This window comes from Scyliorhinus torazame, chromosome 10 (assembly GCF_047496885.1).
Source record: "Scyliorhinus torazame isolate Kashiwa2021f chromosome 10, sScyTor2.1, whole genome shotgun sequence".
Taxonomy (NCBI): Eukaryota; Metazoa; Chordata; class Chondrichthyes; order Carcharhiniformes; family Scyliorhinidae; genus Scyliorhinus; species Scyliorhinus torazame.
In genome coordinates this window covers 35,897,830-35,924,060 of record NC_092716.1, presented here as the reverse complement: position 1 = coordinate 35,924,060, position 26,231 = coordinate 35,897,830, and positions in this window count along the sequence as shown.

The window sequence follows — 26,231 nt, the reverse complement described above, 5'->3', positions numbered from 1 at the left end:
TCTGGATTCTGGACTTAACCTTGACTCGTCATGTGTCAGGCCACAGAAAATTGACTGGCCATTTGGTAAAAATTCTCTGCTGAACGACTTTTATTAACCATTGGTATTGATAATTTTCTGTTAAAACATTATGCACTTATTAATTGGGTTAGGAGTTATATCAATTATGCAATGATTTCATGTTATCTCTTGTTCCGCAATTTTACAGGTTCAGAACTCTTTCTTTATGTCTAATATGAAGGATTGCATCCAAGAGCAAGTCTTCATTCTACTTGAAGTCTTTATTATTTGTTCTTGCGAGGTGGAATGACATGTCTACAAAGTAACCATATTTTATCATTTCTAATAATATAAAAAAAAAGGAAGTGGCCAGACCAGGTGGGAAGTGATAGGTTCCCTTCCCTGATGGATGTTTGTGAAGCATTTGACTTTTTTTTTTAAAAAAGGCAACCTGCAGCTTATGGTGCCAGCACACAATTACCACGTTCAGTGAATTCAATTATACAACTTGCCATGATGGGATGGAGCCTGAGTTATGAGGAGAGATTGGCGACACTTGGGTTTTCAATCTAGAAAGGAAGCACATAAGAGGTGATCTTCCAGAGGCATACAAGATTGATAAGGGTATAGAAAAAGTTAACCTGGAATATTACTTCAAATTAAACTGTGAAAGTAGAACCAGGGGACGCATGTTCCAAATGGCAGAATGTAATTTCAGGACTGGTAGCAGGAAATGCTTCTTCCACATAAACAGTGATCAATGTGTGGAATAAACTTCCAGATAGTGTCGCGGAGACATAAATGCCGAAATCATTTTTAAAAAAACAGTTGCGTGTTACAAAGTGTTCTTCTTTTCCTGGATGGATGAATTAAAATTGGCTGCATAGCTTTTTTCATCTTCAACTATCTCCGGGTTGCTGTCCAGTACCATAATCACCACCCCACCCCACCACCTTCTGTGCAAACTATCTGATCATACCTGGAACTGACACTTAAACACCTTTCTGAAAATAAGCTGACTTGAAATAGTAACTCTGAACTCCTTCAAAATGCTGAACTGATCACATTTTGACTGGGTCAACAAACAAGCAATTGGGTTTATTATGAAACAAAATCAGGAAGAGCGAATGCAAGGATTGGCCATGCTAAATCGCCCCTCAGTGTCCACTGTTGTTCAGGCTAGGTGGGGTTTTGGGGTCATGGGGATAGAGAGGTGGAGTGGTCCTAGATAGGGTGCTCTTTCAGAGGGTCCATACAGACTAGATGGGCTGAATTGCCTCCTTCTGCACTGTAGGAGTTCTATAACAGCAGAAAAGATAAGTCACCCTGACTCACTTGATGCAAAAAAAAATGTATCAATATAACAACAGCATCTCAAAACTTCAGCAGTTCTCATAACACATGTTACTAAGGGAAAAAAAAATCTTGTTCACAAAATCGGACAATCGTGGAGTATTTCCACTCATTTCAACGTGTGATCCGCCTGGCTAAAAAAAACCCAAGAGAAAATAACTTGATGTAAAGGCCCAATTATATATCCTCTTGGTTTTGAATGCTGAATTGAAACAAAGGTCGATCAGAAAAGCTAATTCCATAATAAAAGAACATGGTGGAGTCAATTTTAACCGTCGGCTAGGAATTGTATCTAGTAAGTGCCTGGCCCGTTAATATGTATTAATGAGGAGGCCCACATGATGTTTAATGGCTGAGCCTCACCAACATGCCACTGATTGAATTTCCAAAACGGTTGGAAAGTTGGCTGCAAGGCCATTAAAATCAGGCGGCAGGATAACAAACTGTGTCAACGGTCAGGTGGAGGTTCAGGAGAGGGTTGTGTGAGGAAGAAAGCCTGGCCAGAGGCCTATAGCTTCACTCTGGAGACCAGCACACCTGCTCTGTCTGACTCAGAAGGAAACGACAAAATTAAATGACAAAATTCATTGGCCGGGCATCTTTTGGTCATGTCCAGACTTCTGAACAAGCTAGGGCTTCTATCCTGGTTTTATCCGACAGGCCTGGACTTAAGATTGCAGTCAGGCCCCCAAAGACGTTTGGGGAGCCTTATTTGCATATCATGAGTATGATGGAATAGTCTCCCCTTTGCCTGGGTGAGTACAGCTCCAACAACACTCATGAAGCAGGGCCACTTCCACAAATATTCACCCCCTCCGCCACCGATGCACAGTGGCAGCTGGGTGCACCATCAACAAGATGCACAACAGGAACTCACCAAAGCTCCTTAGGCAGTACCTTCGAAATCCACGACTGCTATCACCTAGAAGGACAAGGGCAGCAGACACCTGGGAACCCCACAATCTGGAGGTTCCTCTCCAAGTCACTCACCATCCTGGCTTGGAAATATATCGCCGTTCCTTCACTGTCGCCGGGTCAAAATCCTCCCTTAACAGCACAGTGGGTGTACCAACACCACACAGACTGCAGCGGTTCAAGATGGCACCACCTTCTCAAGGGCAATTAGCATTGGGCAATAAATGCTGGTCGTGCCTGCAGCGCCCATATCCCAGAAATTAATTTTAAAAGAACTAAGAAGCCCATCACCCTGATCAAGTTTCATCAGCAGCTGCAAGTGAAAATGGAACCTTGCTGGATTGGAGCAGGGGCCTAATAGGCCTACTCCACTTTAACTGCCTCCACTCAGTTTCTGTCACTTGAGGAGTTTAAAATACCCCCTTTAAAAGTGGTACGAGAGGCAATTGCTAACTTGATAGGATTTTTCATAAATCCCATAGATCCCCGAACCCCCCCCCAAAAAAAATATCCACCCTCTGGTGGGCTTGCAAACTTAAATGATTTTTGTCTCCTTCTTGTAGCCAGGTCATAATATTAAGTGTTTCTGTCACATATATGCCTTTTAAGGTAGTCCACCCAGACAAAGGTGACTCATCCATCCTTCGAAGTGACATTAACACATGATACAAATAAAGTGTATTTCAGCTGCACACTTGGAACGTGCGTATCCAGCAAAGAGTAAATAAATGAACGTGGCCACCAGCTAGCCAGCTACCAAAATTCCATCAAAAAATATTAACAATATAGAGCCTTCCATGATTAAAAAAAAGACATCTCATCCATCAAATTCATATCCTACAAATCCGTTTTTTGTAAGTTCGTCCCAATAATGCAGAATTTCACAAGAGGATTTTTCTTTCTTTTCAACATGGGCCAAGTTAGTTTCTAAAGTCCATTCTTTCAATTGTGTACATTTTGGTGATGCCTTTTCACTATGGATGGTCCTTCACTATCCTGGTTTACTTTCATTCTGTAATAGCCATTCCGGATGATCCCGCTGAGCCTTGAGAGGGTTGGAATATGCTCAGCATTTCCTGGCATAAACAGTCACTGCCTGACACCAAACAATTATCTCAAAAACACGTGTGCGTACTTGTGATTACAACTCCTGCACTTGGGCCTATTTAATTATGTTCAATTAGCTTTTCGTCATACATTGCGAATGAAAATTAATGGGGATGTTAGGATCGCGCTCGAATGAGAGCCCCATTAGAGGCCAGCAGCTCTATTGGACAACAGTGCCAGTCGGAGACAGTGGTTGCTGCTGGTACTACACCCACCTGAGGCTCAGGAAGGAATCTCTTCCCCTCCCTGCTACACCCCCCAACAACCGCCATCAGTGGGTTTTGTGACAGGCGTAGGATATGGCAGGGAGCAAAAAATTGGTTTCCCAATGTTGGGAAAATAGCATAGGGTATCGTACCCTCGGGAGCTTCATGGTGGGTTGGTGGGGGGTAGGGTCTTATCCTGCAGCTCGGCAGGATTCCACTTTGCATATCATGAGTGCTCGTTAAAAGCCCAACAGACTGGCTGGCCCTATCAAATATTTCCCCACCAGCAGATGGTGGTGAGCTGCCTTCTTGAACTGCTGCAGTCGCTGAGTACACCCACAGTGCTGTTAGGGAGGGAATTCCACGACTTTGACCCAGTGAGAGTGAAGGAACGACAATATATTTCCAAGTTGGGGTGGTGAGTGACTTGGAGGGGAACCTCCAGGTGGTGGTGTTCACAAGTATCTGCTGCTTTTGTCCTTCTAGATGGTAGTGGATTTGGAAGGTGCTGCCTATGGAGCTTTGGTGAGTTGCTGCACTGCATCTTGTAGATGACGTACAGTGCTGCTACTGTGCGTCGGAGTTGGGAGGGAGTGAGTATTTGTGAAAGGGGTGCCAATCAATTGAGCTGCTTTACCCTGGATAGCGTCAAGCATTTTGAGTGCTGTTGGTTTGTCTTTCCATTGTGGCAAGATCTATCCATTTAGCCTTGAAGCCGTGGGCGCAGGTGAATCGTGTGAGGGGAGGCTTCTCGCATATGGCAAATCTTCCCCCTTGTCAGAGAGCGATGTCTCGATGCATAGCCATTTATTAGCAGGAGGAAGACGCTTCCTTCACCCCTGGAATGAGTCGAATGTGCGTGACCACTAAAACTATTCGCAGCAAGATTGAACCCAGGAGACTTTCAAACAGGACAATGTAACATCTCTTTGGAGTGTAAAAAGTATTTACAATCATTGAACACCTGTGCCACCAATGCTCATTCAACACCTTTACATTTTCCTTACTCTACTGCTACATTTTGGTGCTCTCCCAACATCCGCAGCAGAGTTGGAGACAGACTGCTGAATACCATGTCCTGTTGTCTCTGATGACTTCTCTGGGCACCCACTGGAAGGTTGAGGCCTGTAGGGTCCCTCTTTGCTTTGGGTCTCCTGCTCAGTGGCAGATCCAGCTTCCTCGGCCTGGAGCTGATGGGGTCACAGGCAGAGGGGATTGGGAATGCCAAGACATGCTTTGAGATTCCTGGTGGATGCGCCAAGGTGTCACGTGGCACTCCTCCTCCCTTTGGATGCCCGAGGGGCCCTCTCTGACTCCTTGAGGATAAGGGGCACCTGGACGGAGGTTGAGGTGACCCATCCACCTCGCGCGCAGCCACTGCGAAAGCTAACCCAAGGCTACAACAGAGTGCAGATGTTAGCACATAGCCGGCAGAAAATGGGCGTTCCGCTGGACAAGGTTCTCCATGGTGTCTGCCATCCTCCTCATGGAACATTGATGCATTCACGTGTCGAAGCTGCTACATCAGGGAGGATGTGGGTGGATCCTCCACCTCACGTGTCACTCTGCTGAGGGCTTCTGACCCTTCTGCCTGATGTTCCCCAGAGTCTCATTGATACTCCAACATCATGACCGTATCCAGAGGCTCGTCATCTGACTCAAACTTAGCAGAAGCCCCTTCTCCAGCACTGTGCCAGAGGCCTTGGCTGTCACTGCCTCCACCTGTTCTGGACACATGTCTGTGAGGGGACCAGCAGATTGTGAGCCCGAGCCTGAACTAGATACATGACCCACTGAGCTGTGTCTCTCTGGCTGGTGGAGGGTGCAGGTGAATTCTGTCACAGCTACACAGGTGAGAAATCATCCTCGTCCTGTTCCAAGGCCTCCTGCAGTCTGGGGCTGATGTCAGGTGCAGGGTCTGGCCTCATCCACTTCCCCTTGGCACCTAAAATGGAGAGAGGAAAGAATGAGGGACAGGTGGGCTGCCTCACACTTGGCATTCCTCAATCACCGAGGTTGTCTGATTATGCATGCTTCCTCGCCAGATGGTTGGGGGATGCCTTCCTCGCCCTCAGCACAGGCACGACCACAGTCCTCCCTTGCCTGCTCAGCATCTGGCTGTTCACGTTGTGTGAGGGGTCTCAGCCCAGGCATCCCCCCTCGCATTTTTTCTCTCTCCCTCCTGTTGTAGGCCTCCTTCTCCAGCATAAAGACAGATAGATGGATTGTGAGCACGTGTGATGAAATAGCAGGTCGCAGGCCGCTCGTTCTGTGGCTGCTATCTGACCTTGTGACTCCCAAAACCTGACCACCATGTGTGGGAAGTGAGATGGAATAGTGTCTCCAGTTGCCTCGATAAGTGCAGCTCCTAGAACACTCAAGAAGCTGGGCAACATCCAGGACAAAGCAGGGCACTTCATCGTCACCTCCTCCAGCACCTTCAACATTCAATCCCTCCAGCACTTGTGCGCAGTGGCAGCAGCATACAAGATGAACCACAGCAAGTCACCAAGGCTTAATAAGGCAGCAGTCCACCACATTATCAAGGGCATTTAGGGATGGGCATGTCAGTGATGGATAGGTCCCACGCGACAAACCCAGATGTGGCGAGGTGGGTTGCAAGGGTAGACGGTTCATTTACCCTCGTGGTGTGGATCAAATCATTAGCCTTGTCCTGTACTTCAGGGTGGTTCTTCTCTGCACCCCATTGGTGCTGAATGCTCTGGCGACCTTCTCCTAGGCCACAGTGGTCAGCTCCAATGGCCTCCTGCAGCCCTCCCATGGGCAGAGGATGTACTGCCTTTCCTGAATTGCCTCCAGGAGATACGCCGCAGCGAGCAGCAACTCTTTACTCCTCCTGCTCATTCTTTCCTCCCGTCCATTAGTGAAGGTCTGTCCGGACATTATTCCATGGCAGGAATTATTCCCACTTTCTCATCCTGCCACTGAACCTATGGTGGGAGGGTAAAATTCTGCCCCAGTGATTTCGTCACTGGATCCCAGGCCACAGGGAAGGGGGATTGACAGCAAAGGCAAAAGGTGCCTCTCAATGGCCCTATCTGATCGATCCCAAAATATACCTTTATTTTGCACTCTCTGTAGTTACAAACAAAATGACAGAAAGCCAAACAAAACTACATTGATGTTGTTTGCTGCAAATGAGAATTAGCAGTCTTAAACACATTTTCACTCTATCTCACCACTGTCTAGCTCTTTGATTCAAACATAGGACACTTGAAAAAGGAACACTGACCAAATTTAACTTCTTGATTTGCAAATGTGCAATCTGATGCAGAAGAAGGGAGAATATTAAAGTAAATTAGGCATAACAGCACGGAATTGCAATATAAAAATATAGCCAAAGCATGTGCTTTGCCACTGACTTTTTTTTCTCCCTACATGGCGAGTCCCCTGCCCGCCACTGGGGTAATATTGGGGGTTGTGGGTCGAGGTCTATAAATGGACATTAATTGTCCTCTAAAAGGCCTACATTTGCAGGATGGCAGGAAGGCTGTCCACAGGCCTTCCTACTATGGACTTAATCAAATTGGAGGCGGGAAGGTGACAGGGTCTGCACCCACCAAACTCCCTCTGGCAGAGGGCATTAAATACCACTCTGACAGGAAAAATACATTGGGTGGGATTCTCCGACCCCCCACCGGATATCAGACCACAAAAGAATGAGAAATCATGTAGCACTGGGCAAACCACCATTTGACATCAAGATCTCCTTGTGAAAGGATGTGGAAAACCTGTGAGTATGGCTGAACCAGTGAGAAAGAAAAAAAAAGGTTGTCGATCAGAGAGTAGGTGACGTTGATACAGTAAGTGGAAAACTGTAGCACAAAGTGGAAAGTGGACATCGCAAAGCAGTGGGAGATTCCACCGTCCAGTTTGTACACCATTTTGAAACACAGGGCAACATCTTTGAACAGTTTGACAAGCAGGCATTCTCCCCAGCAAGGAAGAGGACAAGAGCAGCTGCCTATCCCAATGTTGAAGAAGATCAGCTAACGTGGTTCAAGGCAGCCTGAACAGCAAACGTTCCCATTTCTGGTCCATTCCTTTTACATGTTTGAGTGTTTTGCTGTGTTTTTATATAGCGTTTGAATCTGTCGTTTTTGAGATAGTCTGCTCATACAATATGCATTTGTAGGCATATTGGGTTATGTTGAGATGCATTTAGCTGGAGTATTATCGGGTAGCATGGTAGCACAATGGTTAGCACTGTGGCATCACAGCGCCAGGATCGCAGGTTCGATTCCCGGCTGGGTCACTGTCTGTGCGGAGTCTGCACGTTCTCCCCGTGTCTGCGTGGGTTTCCTCCGGCTGCTCCGGTTTCCTCCCACTAGTCCCGAAAGACGTGCTGTTAGGTCATTTGGACATTATGAATTCTCCCTCCATGTATCCGAACAGGTGCCGGAATGAGGCGACTAAGGGCTTTTCACAGTAACTCCATTGCAATGTAAGCCGACTTGTGACAATAAAGATTATTATTATTGTGTAGTTGTGCTGCAATGATGACACAGAGATAACTTCAGCAGTTTATTACAGAAGCCTTTGACTGTAGCCACATGCCATGCCTGTAAGTCCTGAAAGACGTGCTGTTAGGTGAATTGGACATTCTGAATTCTCCCTCTGTGTACCCAAACAGGTGCCGGAATGTGGCGACCAGGGACTTTTCACAATACCTTCATTGCAGTGTTAATGTAAGCCTACTTGTGACAATAATAAAGATTATTATTATTATGTAGTCACACGGGGGTAACTTTCAGTGCCCTCCCCTACAGTACGTATCACTACTGGCGCACGGGTCATTTTGCAGTATGTGACTGGATCCTCCATGGCTATCATGTAGCTTTGTTTAACACACATTTATGGGTGGATCCCCTGGGATTCAACTCACCAGGATTTTACTGTCGATGCAAATACGGCAAAGCATTTTGTAGACTTGACTAAGAACAAGATATTTTCTATCACAGTCTGTTTCTGTGTAATTTGTACTCAGGGTAGTGCTTTACAGAACTAGGTTCTATCATGTCTGTATTCAAGTCTTTCTGATGGGAGCAGGTCATGTCTTTTCTGTTGAAACACTCTCTTATCAAAGGCTTGAACACAAGACCAAAACAACAGTATTATGTCGAGCTGATCATAAATCAATAGGGTCATTTACTGACTTGATACATTTTTGGTTAAAGGCATCTGGGTGTCAGAACAAGTGCTTCTTTAGTTGTCAAGATGTAGAAACCTACAGGCTACAATAATTAAAGTTATGCAGAGCAACAAATTACTTCAAACGCTGCTGCAGAAGTCTTTATTGCTCTCACTATAAAGGGATTAAGCACAAGGCAATAGCTTAGTACTTCGATCCATTTGAAGTCTCCTATCTTAGTACAGAGCCAAAATGCTCAAACATTTGTCACCTGGGTCACAGTATGGAGATGCAAATTTCAAATCAACCTGTAAAATACTAGACTTAATTGATGCCAGACAGTTGGTTTCCCAAATCTTAATGAATGATCTTATAATTTATCAGAGAAAATTATATCTTTTGAACCAATTAGCAAAATGACATTATTTTTTAAAATACGCAAGTGGTAAAACTCTTAAATTACCTGTTGAATGATAGAAGCAATTTTAGAAAGGATATTGATTGCAGAAAAGATTACACATGCAACTGTAGTACAAAATATGAGGACTGCTAATCTGTGCTGGTATCACACAGGCTGTTGAAAATGGTACATGAAACAGATCTGATTCCTTTTAAAATGTTATTTTGCTATAATTTAAAGAAATATCTTTCTAGTTTTATGAAGGATACCATCAGCCTATTTGCTGATGTGTATATTCATTTCCAGAAGGCACGCAGGGTAGAAATTAATCTCAAGATTAAATCGTTAAAATTTATTTATAAATTACTCGTGCTTACAGGGTTGTAACTAATAATAATAATCTTTATTTGTGTCACAAGTAGGTTTACATTAACACGGCAATGAAGTTACTGTGATAATCCCCTACGCCACACTCCGGCGCCTGGTACACTGAGGGAGAATTCAGAATGTCCAATTCACCGAACAAGAATGTCGGGAGGAAACCGGAGCACCCGGAGGAAACCCACGCAAACACGGGGAGAACGTGCAGATTCCACACAGACAGTGACCCAAGCCGGGAATCGAACCCGGGACCCTGGTGCTGTGGAGCAACAGTGCTAACCACTGTGCTACCATGCCGCCCACGTGTATTCCAGAATGAGTGGATGTTCAATACATTCCCTAATTCACCTGATCACAAATGATGCTGCGTCATTTCTTTGAGATTGGTCAATTATCACTAAATGCATCAGGTTTCAAAGCAGGCTTTCCCTTTGTAAAAATACACATTTGAACCTCAGTTTTGACCACTTTGTGATGACTCAGAGCACTGTTAAATTGCTGCTAAAGGATTTGCCCCAAAGGTTTCAAGTCTCCTTCATCAGTGGGGCTCAGAACCTCAAACCATGTGTGAAAGATGAAAGATATCACGTGACCTCCCTTGGAGAGAACCAGTGGCCAGAGAGTCGGCTCACTGTCCAATTCAGTCCAGTTGGTGGGCTCTTGAAGCTGGCCAGCTTCCAGCTTGGAAGCAGCGGCAAGCTGCAACACAAGGTAAGTAAGGGCGAGGGCGCTGCAAAATGGAGGCTCCCGTTTTAAAAATCTTCTTTAATGCTTAAATTAAATGGCTTTTGCTGCCGGGCCACCATTTTGGGGGGTGAAGATAGAGTGAGTGGTGGACCCCTTTACAGGGTGGCTTTAGGCTGCTGTAGCACCAATGCAGGCAAGATCTCTAAGCCTGCCTGTAGGACTGACGCACTGGCCTTCCACCAGATCGAGGCTCTCTCAGACAGTGAAATTAGCCCCCACAACCACTGGGGGCGGGGGGAATTTATTGTCCTCCAACATTGTGAATTTTGTGGCATTTAATCAAGTCACAGGGTGTCAAGGCCCACCATCTTCCCTCCTCCACCCCTATTAAATCCGTGACAGGAAGGCCCATGGAGAGGCTTCCTGCCCTTCTGCTAATTGAGGCCCTTAAGTGGTCAATTAAAACTGACACTGATATCCAATCAGCAGCACATTTGTTTGCAGACTTCCAAGGGTATCCTCATTCAAAGGTACAGTGCCTGGTTGAGGGACCTGGCATTGGAAGGGGGACCTTCTGAGAACCAATCCCTGCCCTTGCTGCAGATTTAACTCACTCCCTCCCCCATGACCCCACCTTGCAACCACTCACCTGTGCCGGATCCATCCTTAATCCTCGACGTAAGTAGCTGTAATGCCAGAAGCATCCACAGCCTCCCCAGTGGCGCTGCTGTTCAATGAAGAGCTGCTGGCCTTTGACTGGCCTGGGAAGGTATGCTTTCCATTTGATTGGCCTGCAGCTCTTGGCGGGATCTCCACGCCTGGTTCCTACATCCCGGGTGCACCACTGCCCGGGTAAGTGCTTGAGAGTGACACTTAATTCAACAGGCCTTCCCCAAAGGTGGCAATGCGGTGCTTTTGCTGGCTCTCCAGCCAGTGGTTGCGACTCCTGTTGCGTCCATTAAATCCTGCACCTGTGGCCAAATTGGAAAATCCCACCTGGCTTTCTTTCATTTGCCTTAATGGGCCCTTAACAAGCTGGATGGGCCACTACCATGTCCATGTAGTCCTGCAACACCCCAGCCGTTGAAAAAATAGCTTGATTACAGGATGGAGCTGAAAGTGGGATGCAAGCAGGTGGCACTACTATAACCCACTCCTGCCTCCAATCCCAGTAACCTTGATCCCAATGGATCAGACCTTTCTGTGTCCAGAGATGTCGAGCAAGGTTTAATTAGCACTCCCGTGGTCTGTTGGATTTTAGGTAGGATTTTATTCTGAACGATGCTTCAAGAAAGCCAACATGTTTACTGATCTTCAGAGTATGATTCCAGTGATGCAGGTTAGACCAGGTGTTACTCACAGCAAAGCAAATCCAGGTTTGGTGGCAAGCTTTCTTTATATATGGGCTCCCACTCTGAGCGCAGCATGTAGGCAAATTAATTGAGAAACTTTATCTCGTAGGTTGAAAAAATGGTTCCAAGGTGTACTTTCCCTGAGTGCAGCAAGCAGGATAACCAACCTTGCAGTGGGGCCTCAGATAAGACCATAAGACCATAAGAGATAAGCATTAGATCCATCAGTTGCACGTGCAAAGTGTACCTTCTGTATCGGGTGTAGACTCTGGGTGACTTTTTTTCTCCTTGCCAACGTGGCACACCGCCCAACTGCCCAACTGCCAATGTAGAGCACTACCTGCTATACGGGGGATGGACTGAGCAATGCGCAGTTGCCTTCGTATTTTTTGTTGCACCAACAACCTGCATTCACGTAGCGCCTTTAACAGAGTAAAGTCCAAAGCCACATCGCAGAGGCAAACAAAATGTGACCCTGAGGCGCATGAGGAGATATTTGGACAGATGACTAAAACCCGATCATAGGGGTTGGTTTTAATGTGCGTCTTAAAGGAGAAGACAGAGGTCAAGGGGCAGAGAGGTGGGGGAAGGGACTTTCAGAATTTAGAGCCTCGGCCTGCATGCCAATGTTGTCGTAAATTATTGAGTGACCCTCTATTGCCCAGCTTGGTGAAAATTCCCTCCCTTGGTTTCTGTGAGCCTGTCTCATGGCACACTTGTTCTGGGCTGAGAATTCTGTATTTTCTTCAGGCTGTTGATCCTAAGATCCACATTTTTATCAAAACACATCAAAATGGAGTGGAAATGTCTGGTCCCAAATGTTGATTATTAAGAAAAGTAATATATCTTTCATTTACTGAAAGGCTCCTATTTTTGCCTCTATGAAAGGTGGCATGGCTGGGTGATAGGAAAGGGTTAATGCAGCAGAAGGCGAAGAGTCCATGAGGTCAAGGAAAATGAATGGGACAGAGCAGGGTTGGATTGAACTCCCTCTGCCTGTCATAAAATACAGAGTTTAAGCGGCGGTGCTATACTTGCAACCTCATTTCTGCTCTAGCTGCCAGCATTTATCCTCGGGTCTTCCACTGGGTCACTTAAATGTCAACCGAAATCAGGCTGGGGTCTCATTAATTTGTGCAAATTGGAGTTTTATTACGGACAGAGAAACGTGATCGCATTTTAACATGACCTCTGCACAAAGCAGGCACCGTGAATTCTAAGACCAGTGTTTTAAAACTTAAATAAAAGCAATTACAAGTGTATGAAGACAGAACTGGATAAAATTAAAGTGGGGGGAATAGGTTCAGGGGTAGGTAGTAGAAATGCAGTGGCAAACATTGAGGGAGATATTTTATAATATTCAGGAAAGATGCAATCCAGTGAGAAGGAAAGACTAGGAGTGCGATCTACCAGCGGCACGCCATGGCTGGTAGATGCTGGGAAATCCCTCTTCTGGGATCTACCCTGCTTGCCACACCTCTCGAAATCTCGCAAGCCGTCGCAAATTGAATCCCGTCCATTGTAAGAGGGATCAGTATTTTGAAAATCTGCATATTAAGTCTCATTCGAAAATGCATTCCACTGATCTACCCCTGATCTGGGCAGCACGGTGGCACAGTGATTAGCACTGCTGCCTTACAACACCAGTGACTCGGGTTCAATTCCGGCCTCGGGAGGCTGTCTTTGTGGAGTTTCCACGTTCTCCCCCGTCTGTGTGGGTTTCCTCCGGGTGCTCCGTTTTCCTTCCACAGTCCAAAGATGTGCAAGTTAGGTGGGGTTATGGGGTTACAAGGATAGGACGGGGGAGTGGGCCTAGGTAGGTGCTCTTTCAGAGGATCGGTGCATACTCAATGGGTCGAATGGCCTTCTCCTGCACTGTAGGGATCCTATGGCTCTATAGTACCCGAGGTGTTGGGATTTATCCCTTTTGCCTGAGATGAGTGTCGTTCAGTGCTGGTCCCCATAAATGGGGACCAGACGGAATAGTACCTGTGGGGACTCCCAGGGGATCAAAGCCCTCGAGGTATTTGCCCTTGGGGGAGGGTAGCACCTTGGCACTGCTGGTGCCACCCAGGCATTGCCAGCCTGGCACCACTACCTGGGTGCCAGCCTGGCACTTCCAAGGTGCCCAGGTGGCACTGCCAGCTGGCAGGGACACTGTCAGCGTGCCAGGTTGGCACTGCCAAGCTGCCATGGGGCTTGTTGAGGCTTGGAGGGGGGGGGTGGGGATGTTCAGGGGTTGGGTTGTGGGTTCGTGAGATCAGGATACCATTTTAAAAATTACCTCCTGATCTCTCCCTGCACTGAGGAGTTCTAGCGAGAGGAGGTCCTCAGTGCAAGGAACGGGGCGAAGGTTGGCATCGGCCATGCGTTACCTGCTGAGGCTCCCGATCTACCCGGATGGGCGTTACATAGCGGGGTATTTCTCGGCGCTCCAAGCACTGGGAAACACACAACTAATCGCTCACGCTGTCCCCATTCGGGAAGCCCATTGTGGTTTCAAATGTTAATTCCTTTTCACTGAACTTTTACCATCAGATTTTATATGTACTTCACAGCAGAAACAACACAGAACAAAATCAGCTGGGATCTGCAGTGATTTGAATTGCACGGAATTAACCTGCATCCACAAAATTTATGAAACTAGGAAGTTAGACATGGAATTGTTATGCCTTGTCCCACGATAATAGGATTCTGAATTTCTTTGTTGCCCTGTTAACTTTGATAAAGAAAAGACTTCCGTTTTAACTCGAACACCATCCTGTGTTCCAAATAAATATGAACAATTTGTCCGAAAAAAGTGTTCCATGGCTAAAATTGAAATAAAAGGAACATTGTTGGTTTAAACTGGTTTATTTGACAGGAACTCTATCGAAAGGTGATTATAACAATGTAGTTAGCACACACCTGGAATCAAACCTACACAGCAGCTCCAAACTTCTGCCAGTTAATGAACTGAGTTATAAACAAATCAACACATTAGCACAGAAGGTTCTTTCCTGGCAGAGATTTTCACGGTCTTTCAGCTGCTTCATATGCAAAGGCACATTACAGAATGTTAAGTAAAATTTGCACGTTTGACTCAGTTCTGAGCAGTGTCTGCAATACTCTGAACAAAGTTTAAAAAAAATAAAAAATACCACTGTCAGGGGATGGGGGAAGAAATGGAGATAGGCCTGCATAGTAAATTATGTGCAATTTCCTATTTCCTATCAGAAAGCCTGAGAGAGAATCCGAGTTCATTCAAAGCATGAAGCAACATTTTTCTGCCTTAACAACTCTTGACTGCTCCAGCTACTCCGCATGTCAACACAAGCAGCACGCAAAACTTGACATGATCATTAGATGCACATTGTCCCATAACATTCTCACCTTGCGCGACAGCAAGCCGTTTAGTGTTTACAGGCTTCATAAATTATTGGTCTCAAACCTAATACCTGGGGCGGTTCTGCACATGCGCCAGAATACGCCGGCGGTTCTGCGCATGCGCCAACTTGCACCGACCCACGGAAGCCCTTCGGTGCCAGTTGGCATGGTACCAACCCCGCAGGCGCCGGCCTAGCCCCCGGAAGTGTGGAGGATTCTGCAACCTCCGGGCGGCCTGATGCCACAGTGGTTCGCGCCGCTCTTGGCGCCAGTGTCAGGCCGTCTACTACTGGAATGGCATTTACTTCCCTCCCACCCTGAGCTGATACAGCAGGCAAGCCTTTGGCGTGGATCGATGGACGATGAGATGTGTCAGTTCCTTGCCTGGAGTTTACATGCCAGGAACAAAGCTCTAATGCTCCCATAAGGTAGCTATGCTAAAAGGCAGCAGAGGTTAGAGAATTGGTGCTACATTGTTGTAACTCCAGTTGCAACTCAAGCACTTTCCAAAGTATTGCTCCGCACTGCATCATGGATTTGATCCAATCCAGAACATAGTTAAGGATTATTCGGCAAAACTGATCTTTTCACCGTGGAAACATCAGTGTTAACTGCAATGCAAATCAAATGGAATCGGCTACAGTGACCCAAGTATGCTGAGGGTAGAGGCCGACTTTCTGTGATGCTCTAAAATGATTTACATCTCATCTCACTGAAATTCACAGCAATTAAAAGAAAAATGGGAAGAGTTGTAAAGAGGGTTTCAAGAAGGCCATTTTACAATATTGGACAAATTCAAAGGCCGGGATTCTCCGACCCAGCGCCGGGTCGGAGAGTAACCGGCGGGGTGGGGCGCGAATCACGCAATGCCGGTCCGCTGATTCTCCGGCGACCGGAGAATCGGTGCCAATGGCGCCGGTGCGGTTGGCGAGGCACGGTCGGCGCGGCACTGATCGGGGGCCGCTCAACGCGCCTCCCCCCCGGCGTTTCTCCGAGTTCGACAGGCCAAATGCCCGCCGAGTTCAGCCAGCGCCGTTCGCATGTGGTCCTACCCGGCGGGATCTCGCCGTTCATGCTGCGGGCGCCGTCCTGGTGTGGGGGAGGGGGGGATCCGACTCCGGTGGGGGCCTCCACGGGGCCTACCGATCGGCGGGGGGCTTATCCCGGGGTGGGGGGGGGAGGCTATGTCCCTCCGCGGCGGGTCCCTGTAGGGTTCCGCCATGTCGCCCGGGGGCCGGCGCGAAGAAAGCAACCCACATGCATGTGCAAACTTTCGTCGGCCGTGGTGTGCATGCGCGAACTCCCGCCGGCCGTGCTGGCATCCGTATCGGCAGCTGGAGCTGCGTGAAGCGCTCCAATGTCATGCTGGCCCCCTGTGCAGCGCAGGGTCACCGATCCTAGGGGCCAGATGATACCGTCATAAAATGCAATTGTTATTGTAATTGTAAAATTGCAAAGTGTAATTGTTCCGATATTTTCTAAAATATTAGGGCAGTGCGTGGTTTCCATGCAAACATTACCACAATATCAAGCAAGTAAATCAGCGATTAAAGAGAAAATACAATGCACAGAATTCTTGAGGCACAGTGGTTGCAGTATTTGATTTATCCTCCCTGGAACGGGCACTAATCTAATCATAGATCCTGAGAGATTCCTGGACCCCATTTGAAAATCTATGCCCCACTGCATCTTAAGCTGTGACCAATGGCTCAGATTGTTGGAGCGGTTAACCCCTGTCCTTTATTTCACCTGATCTGATATATTACCTGTTGTCCCAGTTGAAAAGGGTCTGATAAAAGGTACCTGCTCTGATAAAAGGTACCTGCTTTTTTTTTAATTTGGAAAGAATTGCATTTTGAGTCGCATCTTTCACAATCTCAGGGCATCCATTCACATCTTCCAGCCAGGGAAGTACTTGTGAGGTGAACCTGCTTCATTTTAAAGTGAAAAATACACATTTTTCACAATTGATTACAAAACACCATGGCCTGGATTTTGCGCTCGGTGGCGAAGATATGATGCAGGCCAATTATATTTGCTGACTGACTTTTTGCGGGCTTGTCAACTTGTTATACAGGAGAGCAAAACATTGCACCTCACCACTCCATGGTGGATGTGGGGCCCAAGTGAACATTGCAAACATAAAGGATGTTTCCTCAGTCAGATTGAAGAACGTTTATTCAAGGGGAACCTGTTGATGTGGGTCGGTTTCTGTGCAGGCACCAACAGGAATCCACCAACTTCTGCATTTAAACTGAGCACCTTAGTTAATGCATGAGTATGAGATTTAAATATGTTAAATGCAAAGTGAGTGTATTTATAAACCCAAGATTTAACTCTGACCTCATAGATTTCAGTGGGCTTCCTGGAACTTGCAACAAGTTGTGAAGACAGTGGAAACTGACACTCTTGAGGAATTGAATGGCTGGAAAGACTGAGCTGCCCCCTCGCCTAAATGAAAGATTTTTGCTCAGAAGACTTTAAATGCTTCCACCATTTTGGAGATGATTTCTAAGGCATTAGCAGTTATTTCTGCTACCTTGGAGTTGGTTTTTAAACCTTTGGTCCACCCCCCCCCCCCTCCCCTCCCCCCCTCCCCCCAGCCATCAGCTTCCACAGCAGCATGGCAGCCATTTATGTAGGGCTATCGGGTTCCTCATTGACGGTCTAAACGGAACAACAGCAGCAATACTTTCTCCTTAACTACCTGCCGCACCACAGGACAGAAGGGATGCGCAGTGCCCCAGTGTGATGAACGGTTACTGCCTTATCATCATGTAAGGTGATGTCCCCTTTAAGACCAGGCTTGGAACCCTGGGGACTCCGCCTCTGGCTCCGCCCATCTGGGAGCCATACATAAAGGCCTGCCTTATGGTCTGTATAGCAGTCAGCTCTCGTCCAAATCTGTAGCATAGTTATTAGCCTAATAAAGCCTTCTTTACAGTTTAATCTCTAAGCATCATTATTGAGGGTACCTCAATTTATTAGGCTAAACTAGATTCAGGATGGACGCAGGCCTAAAACCAGAGAAGCTCAATCTGGAAGCACGAACGCCTGAGGCAAAGGAAATTTTTAAATAATGGCTGCGGTGCTTCGAGGCCTACCTGGACTCCGCAGAGACTCCCATCCTGGGGGCCACGTAAGCTGCGTCTACTCCACGCCCGGGTGAGTCACAGAATCTCCGACACGCTCGAAAAGGCGACGACTTATGAGGAAGCGATTGAGTTGCTCCGCAAGCGGTTTGTCAAACCCGTCAATGAGGTGCACGCCCGGCATCTGCTCTCTACCTGCCGGCAGCGCTCGGGGGAATCGCTCGACGAGTTTGTTGAGAAACTCACCGCGCTGGCCAGGGACTGTGACCATCAGGATGTGACAGGGGAAGTCCATATGAACCTGCACATCAGAGATTCTTTCGTGTCCGGCATCCGCTCGACCTACATCCGGCAGCGACTGCTTGAAAACGGGGCAAAAGACCTCCAGGAGACGCTAACGCTCGCCTCCTCGCTGGAGGTGGCCCGACATAACTTGGGTACGTACCCCGCGGACTCTGCCAGCCCCCCCCGGACTTCCTCAGGCTCGCCCGTATTACAGGCCTGCGCCACGCGGCGACCCGCTCACCATGGGGGCACACCTTGCTACTTCTGGGGGCAGGGCCAGCACCCACGCCCACGCTGCCCAGCCCGCTCCGCGATCTGCAGCGACTGCGGGAAGAAAGGGCACTTTGCGAGGGTCTGCCTGGCCAGACCCAGGGGCCAGAAAAACAAAGAACAGCCGGCCCGAAAATCAGGCTCTCAGGCCTGCGGGCCTCGCAATGCTGCTGCACACCGACCCGACACGTCCTCTTCTGACGCGTCATCAGCCTCGTGCGAATCATGGGAGCGGCCATCTGGTCGGCAGCCATCTTCTCGGCCCGACATGTGCGACCAACGGCAGCGGCCATTTTACGACTCCGACTACCCGCGACTGGGTGCGATCACTCTCGATCAAACTCGGCCAAAGCACCTGCAGAACTCCATGATGCAGGTCCAGGTCAACGGGCATGACACTACATGCCTCTTCGACTCCGGGAGCACGGAGAGCTTTATCCACCCTGAAACGGTAAGGCGCTGCTCCCTACGCACCCATCCCACATCCCAAACCATAGCCCTCGCATCTGGGTTCCACTCGGTACAAATCACGGGGTACTGTATTGCGGATCGCTCGATCCAGGGTGCCAAATACACCCGTTTCAAATTTTATATCCTCCCTCACCTCTGTGCCCCCCTGCTGCTCGGACTGGATTTCCAGTGCAGCCACCGAAGCCTGACACTGAAGTTCGGCGGACCCTTGCCCCCCCTCACGGTGTGCTGCCTTGCGACACTGAAAGTCGCACCCCCCTCGCTATTCGCTAACCTCACTCCCGACTGTAAGCCCGTCGCCACCAGGAGCCGGCGCTACAGTGCCCAAGATATGGCTTTTATCAAGTCAGAGGTCCAGCGTTTACTGGGAGAGTGGGTCATCGAGGCTAGCAACAGCCCTTGGAGAGCGCAAGTGGTGGTAGAGTGGTGGTAGGTGGTAGAGTGGTGGTAGTCTGGGGAGAAGAAACGGATGGTCGTGGATTATAGCCAGACCATAAACCGATTCACGCAGCTTGATGCGTACCCCCTTCCTCGCATCGCGGAAATGGTAAATCGGATCGCCCAATACCGAGTCTTTTCCACGGTCGACCTCAAATCTGCCTACCACCAGCTCCCCATCCGACCAAAAGACCGCCCCTATACTGCCTTCGAAGCAGACGGCCGGCTCTTCCACTTCCTCAGGGTCCCCTTTGGTGTCACAAATGGGGTCTCCGTCTTTCAAAGGGCAATGGACCAAATGGTGGACCAGTACGGTTTGCGGGCTACATACCCGTACTTGGACAATGTCACCATCTGCGGCCATGATCAGCAGGACCATGACGCTAACCTCAAAAAGTTCCTCCAGACTGCCCGAGCCCTTAACATGACCTATAACGAGGGCAAATGCGTTTTCCACACCACCCGGCTGGCCATCCTCGGCTATGTCGTGGAAGACGGGGTCCTAGGTCCCGACCCCGACCGCATGCGCCCCCTTAAGGAACTCCCTCTCCCCCGCAGCCTCAAGGCCCTCAAACGGTGCTTGGGGCTTTTCTCCTATTACGCCCAGTGGGTCCCCAAGTATGCGGACAAAGCCCGCCCACTCCTAAAGACCACCACATTTCCCCTCTCGGCTGAGGCTCAATTGGCCTTCAACCGCATCAAGGCCGACATCATCAAGGCCGCCATGCACGCGGTGGACGAAACCATCCCTTTCCAGGTAGAGAGCGATATATCAGACATCGCCCTGGCTGCTACCCTCAATCAAGGAGGCAGACCAGTAGCATTCTTCTCCCAAACCCTCACCGCCTCCGAGATTCGACACTCTGCAGTCGAAAAGGAGGCACAAGCCATTGTGGAGGCTGTGCGGCGCTGGAGACACTACCTCGCCGGTAGGAGGTTTACCCTCGTCACCGACCAACGGTCGGTCGCCTATATGTTCGATAACACGCAACGGGGCAAAATAAAAAACGATAAAATTTTGAGGTGGAGGATCGAACTCTCCACCTACTCGTATGATATCAAGTATCGTCCAGGGGAGCTCAACGAGCCCCCAGATGCCCTGTCCCGCGGCACATGCGCCAACGCGCAGGAGGACCGCCTGCAAGCCATCCACAATGACCTCTGCCACCCGGGGGTTACCCGGCTCGTCCATTTCATCAAGTCCCGCAACCTACCTTATTCAACCAAGGAGGTCAAGGCCATGGTCAGGGCCTGCCAGGTCTGTGCGGAGTGCAAACCGCACTTCTATCGGCCAGACAAGGTTCGGCTCGTGAAGGCCTCGGGCCCCTTTGAGCGACTGAGCGTGGACTTCAAGGGGCCCCTCCCATCCACCAACCGTTATGCCTATTTCCTCACCGTGATCGATGAGTTCTCCCGTTTCCCATTCGCCATTCCCTGCACCGACATGACCTCAGCCACGGTGATTAAGGCACTGCACAGCATCTTCACCCTGTTCGGTTTCCCTGCTTATATCCACAGCGACCGGGGTACATCGTTCATGAGCGATGAACTGCTCGATGAACAGTATCTGCTCAGCAAAGGCATCGCCTCGAGCAGAACGACCAGCTATAACCCACGGGGAAACGGGCAGGTGGAGAGGGAGAACGCGACCGTGTGGAAGGCTGTCCTTCTGGCCCTGCGGTCGAGAAATCTCCCAACCACAACCAACGGGCAGGAGGTCCTACCCGATGCCCTACACTCCATTAGGTCACTCCTCTGCACGGCCACAAATGAGACCCCTCATGAGCGATTGTTTCTCTTCCCCAGGAAGTCTACCTCCGGGGTCTCGCTTCCACCTTGGCTGACGGCTCCGGGACCTGTTCTTCTCCGGAGGCACGCGAGGAGCCATAAAACGGACCCCCTAGTTGAAAAGGTCCGACTGCTCCACGCCAACCCCAGTTACGCCTACGTGGAGTACTCCGACGGCAGGCAAGATACGTTTTCCCTCCGGGATCTGGCGCCCGCTGGATCCTCCACCACAGACGCCCCTTCCCGCGCCGCTCCCCTGCAGGACCCGTCGACCCCTACAACACACCCCCTTCCAGCCCTACCACCCGTTGGTGAGCTCCTACCGTGCCCCCCCTTGCGCCCCCCCTTTACACACCCCGCCGGCGCCGGCTCCGCTACCCCCGGCCCTGCCTAGTTCCTCTGCCCCGACCCGGACCGAAGCTCCGACCGCTGTGCTCCCGGATGTGCCCTCAACCGGGACGTCCGTGCCCGCCGCACCACCGCCCGAACTGAGGAGATCGAGGAGGATGATCCAGCCGCCGAGACGGATGGACCTATGATGGCACTTCACCCCCGCCGGACTCCTTTTTAAACAGGGGGTGAATGTGATGAACGGTTACTGCCTTATCATCATGTAAGGTGATGTCCCCTTTAAGACCAGGCTTGGAACCCTGGGGACTCCGCCTCTGGCTCCGCCCATCTGGGAGCCATACATAAAGGCCTGCCTCATGGTCTGTATAGCAGTCAGCTCTCGTCCAAATCTGTAGCATAGTTATTAGCCTAATAAAGCCTTCTTTACAGTTTAATCTCGAAGCATCATTATTGAGGGTACCTCACCCAGCTCACTGGAGGCAACGCCCCAAAAAAGAATGGTGCTGTATATATTTGGAGGAGAAAGAGCCTGATGTAACTTGCAGACACTCACTTAGCTGCCAGGGTTCTTCGAGTTGAATTCAAGCAGGCACACTTCAGCTAATCTAAATGGTGCAGCCAACTGCCAAACCAACAAGGAATCCATTGTGCCTCCCGACACCCCAGCTCCCACCACATGCCCCAGTCAACAATCTCTCGCACTTATCCATTGCTCCTCTTTTAGTCATCCTACTATACTTCAAATGCAGCAGGGAGCATTGGTAAGGATGGAACAATGGAGATTTGAAATAAAGGTTGTGGCTCTAACATTGTTTCATGTCTAAGGGCAGAAGTCTTCTTCAGTGTCTGATTCGGTGAGGCGCTTTCATGCATGGCTCTTAAGATGTCTGCATCCAGAAGCAGCCTCATGGCATAGTTTCATAGCTATGGAAAACTAGATGTATCGAAGAGGTTACATTTCAAAACCCAAACATCTCTCTTTTCATTTAAAACTAAAGATACAATCACCCCCTTTTTCCGAGCGAACAAAAGACATTTGCACGTATGAATCTTTGTGACTGTGAGTTACTCAAGTTATCAACTATACACCCACTGTCCTCATGTATTGACAACTGTTTATTCTACTAGCCAGTTACTGGACATGCATTGCACGCACATGTTTTAAATCATACAGATATCTTAATGGTCCACGTGTGCATATACGTTGGCTGCATGAATGGATGATGTTCCTTGTGTGGAGAGTGTCATTCCCATGATGATTTATGTTATTGTTCAATTGCGCATGTTAGGGACATGTGTACTTTCGGGATCGATGGTACTTCTGTACAGCTGATGAAATACCTTTTTCCTGACCAGCCGATTGTGGTGAGGGCCATTTTCACTAGTTGAGCTTAAGTGACTACGGTTGTGCCTGTATATCTGGTTGTTTTTTTTAACTCCTGCTTTGAGTTACCACTGTGGAATTGTGGGTTATTTCTCCCTGGTACCATTGCGGCTTCTCAGAATGTGTTTGTTCTGATCTTGTACAGCTTGGTTTGTTGAAAACTTCAGTTTATCATGCGTTTTCATTGGTATAGACTCCCTTCAAATCTTCCAGATCAGCTCAGATGCGAATGTTTTCCTGTGGAACTGAGTCATTGACCTTCAGCTCGTGCATTTCCCTGCAGTGTTGTGGTCTGCAACCATCTTGTGATTTACTTGAATATTGTCTCCCTCTCTGGGGCCTTTTTTCTCCCTCGCTTTGAAGTCTTTTGTTTCCTTTTCTCTGGGTTCTTTTCCAATCCTTCCACCAGGGTTTTTTGTTGCTCGCTCCCTGTTGGCTTGTTCAGAGCTACTAGCCCAGGATTTAGACTTTCTTCAGCTGATGAAATGCCATTGCATCCCATCGATGTCTTGTCTTGCTGAGAAGATCCTGTCCAATGTGCCTTTTGATAGACAGAATCCACACTGAGTCCAGTAGGAGTTCTTCAGCCACGGGGTGAAGGCGACTAAGAAGGACTCTTGCAACAATCTCACATGTGGCAAAAAGCAGAGATAGCCCTCTATAATTGCCACAGTCGGTCTTGTCTTTTTCCACCAGCAGCCTTGTTGGTTCTTAGCTGTTGGATGGCCTTTTTAGAAAATCTTTATTATTGTCACAAGTAGGCTTACATTAACACTGCAATAAGACATAGGAGCAGAATTAGGCCACTTGGCCCATTGACTCTGCTCACCATTCAATCATGGCTGATATTTTTCTCATCCCCATTCTCCTGCCTTCTCCCCGTAATCCCTGGTCCCCTTATTAATCAAGAACCTATCTATCTCTGCCTTAAAGACACTGAGTGAATTGACCTCCACAGCCTTCTGCGGCAAAGAGTTCCACAGATTCACCACCCTCTGGCAGAAAAGATTCCTCCTCATCTCTGTTTTAAAGGATCGTCCCTTTAATCTGAGATGGTGTCCTCTGGTTCTAGTTTGTCTTACAAGTGGAAACATCCTCTCCACGTCCACTCTATCCAGGCCTAGCAGTATCTTGTACGTTTCAATAATCTCATCCTTCTAAACTCCAACGAGTACAGACCCAGTGTCCTCAAACGTTCCTCATACGACAAGTTCTTCATTCCAGGGATCATTCTTGTGAACCTCCTCTGGGCCCTTTCCAAGGCCAGCACATCCTTCCTTAGATATGGGGCCCAAAACTGCTCACAATACTCCAAATGGGGTCTGACCAGAGCCTTATACAGCCTCAGAAGTACATCCCTGATCTTGTATTCTAGCCCTCTTGACATGAATGCTAACATTGCATTTTGCCTTCTTGACTGCTGACTAAACCTGCACATTAACCTTAAGAGAATCGTGAACAAGGACTCTCAAGTTCCTTTGTGCATCTGCTTTCTGAAGCATTTCCCCATTTAGAAAATAGTCTATGCCTAGATTCCTCCTTCCAAAGTGCATAACCTCACACTTTTCCACATTGTATTTCATTTGCCACTTCATTGCGCACTCTCCTAGCTTGTCCAAGTCCTCCTGCAGCCCCCTTGCTTCCTCAATATTACCTGTCCCTCTACAGATCTTTGTATCATCTGCAAACTTAGCAATAGTGCCTTCAGTACCTTCTTCCAGATCATTGATGTAGATTGTAAAAAGTTGTGGTCCCAGCACAGACCCCTGAGGCATACCACTAGTCACCGGCTGCCATCCTGAAAAGACCCCTTTATCCCCACTCTCTGCCTTCTGCCAGTCAGCCAATCTTCTATCCATGCCAGGATCTTTCCCTGAACACCATGAGCTCTTAACTTATTTAACAGTCTCCTATGCGGCACCTTGTCAAAGGCCTTCTGGAAATCTAAATAAATCACGTCCACTGATTCTCCTTTGTCTAACTTGCTTGTTACCTCCTCAAAGAACTCTAACAGAATTGTCAGACACGACCTCTCTTTGACAAAGCTGTGCTGACTCAGTCCTATTTTACAATGAATTCCAAGTGCTTCGTGATCACATCTTTAATAACAGACTCTAAAATCTTACCAATGACCAAAGTCAGGCTACCCGGCCTATAATTTCCCGTCTTCTGCCTCCCTCCCTTCTTAAACAGTGGTGTTACATTAGCCACCTTCCAGTCCTCTGGGACCTTCCTGCCTCCAGTGATTCCTGAAAGATCATCCCTAATGCCTCTACAATTTCCTCAGCTATCTCTTTTGGGACCCTGGGATGTAGTCCATCCGGTCCAGGTGACTTATCCACCTGCAGACCTTTCAGTTTCCCCAGAACTTTCTCCTTAGTAATGGTCACTGCACTCGCCTCTGCCTCCTGGTTCTCCTGGAACTCTGGCATCCCACTGGTGTCCTCCACCATGAAGACTGATGCAAAGTAACTATTCAGTTCATCTGCCATTTCTTGATTTCCTATTATTACTTCTCCAGCCACATTTTCTCGTGGTCCAATGTCTATTTTTGCCTCTCTCTTACCTTTTATATATTGAAAAAAATCTCTTTCTATCTTCCTTTATATTACTAGCTTGCTTGCACTCGTACTTCATCTTCATCTTCAATGAAGTTACTAGTTGCCATACTCCGACGCTTGTTCGGGTACACAGAGGGAGAATTTATAATGTCCAATTCACCTTCTTTCGGGACTTGTGGGTGGAAACCGGAGCACCCGGAGGAAACCCATGCAGACACGGGGAAAACGTGCAAACTCCGCACAGACACTGACTCAAGCTGGGAATCGAACCTGTGACCATCGCACTGTGAAGCAGCAGGGCTAACCACTGTGCTACTGTGCCGCTCTCATTTCAACCTCATGTGAGACTAGGATTGTGCTGAGGTGGTGGTGAGCAGCATGCTGTGGGAAGTGGTTGAGGGCACTCATGTCCAGGATTGAGTCTCAGTTGAAGAGACCCTTGAAGTTCTCATTCCAGGAGTGCTGACTACCTCTCTTGTTTGTCATGAGGATGCCATTCCATCCTTAGCTCTCAGTGGTGTCGGTACTTGGGTGCTTGAGTCATAAATGATCTTGACTGCACTGCAGAATCTAGTTGTATTGATTATGGTTCATTTAATGGCAGACCAGGCACTATGGACATTAAGCATTGCCAGATTGCTTGTGAGTCGCTGTTTGAGTGGGTTTTTCTTT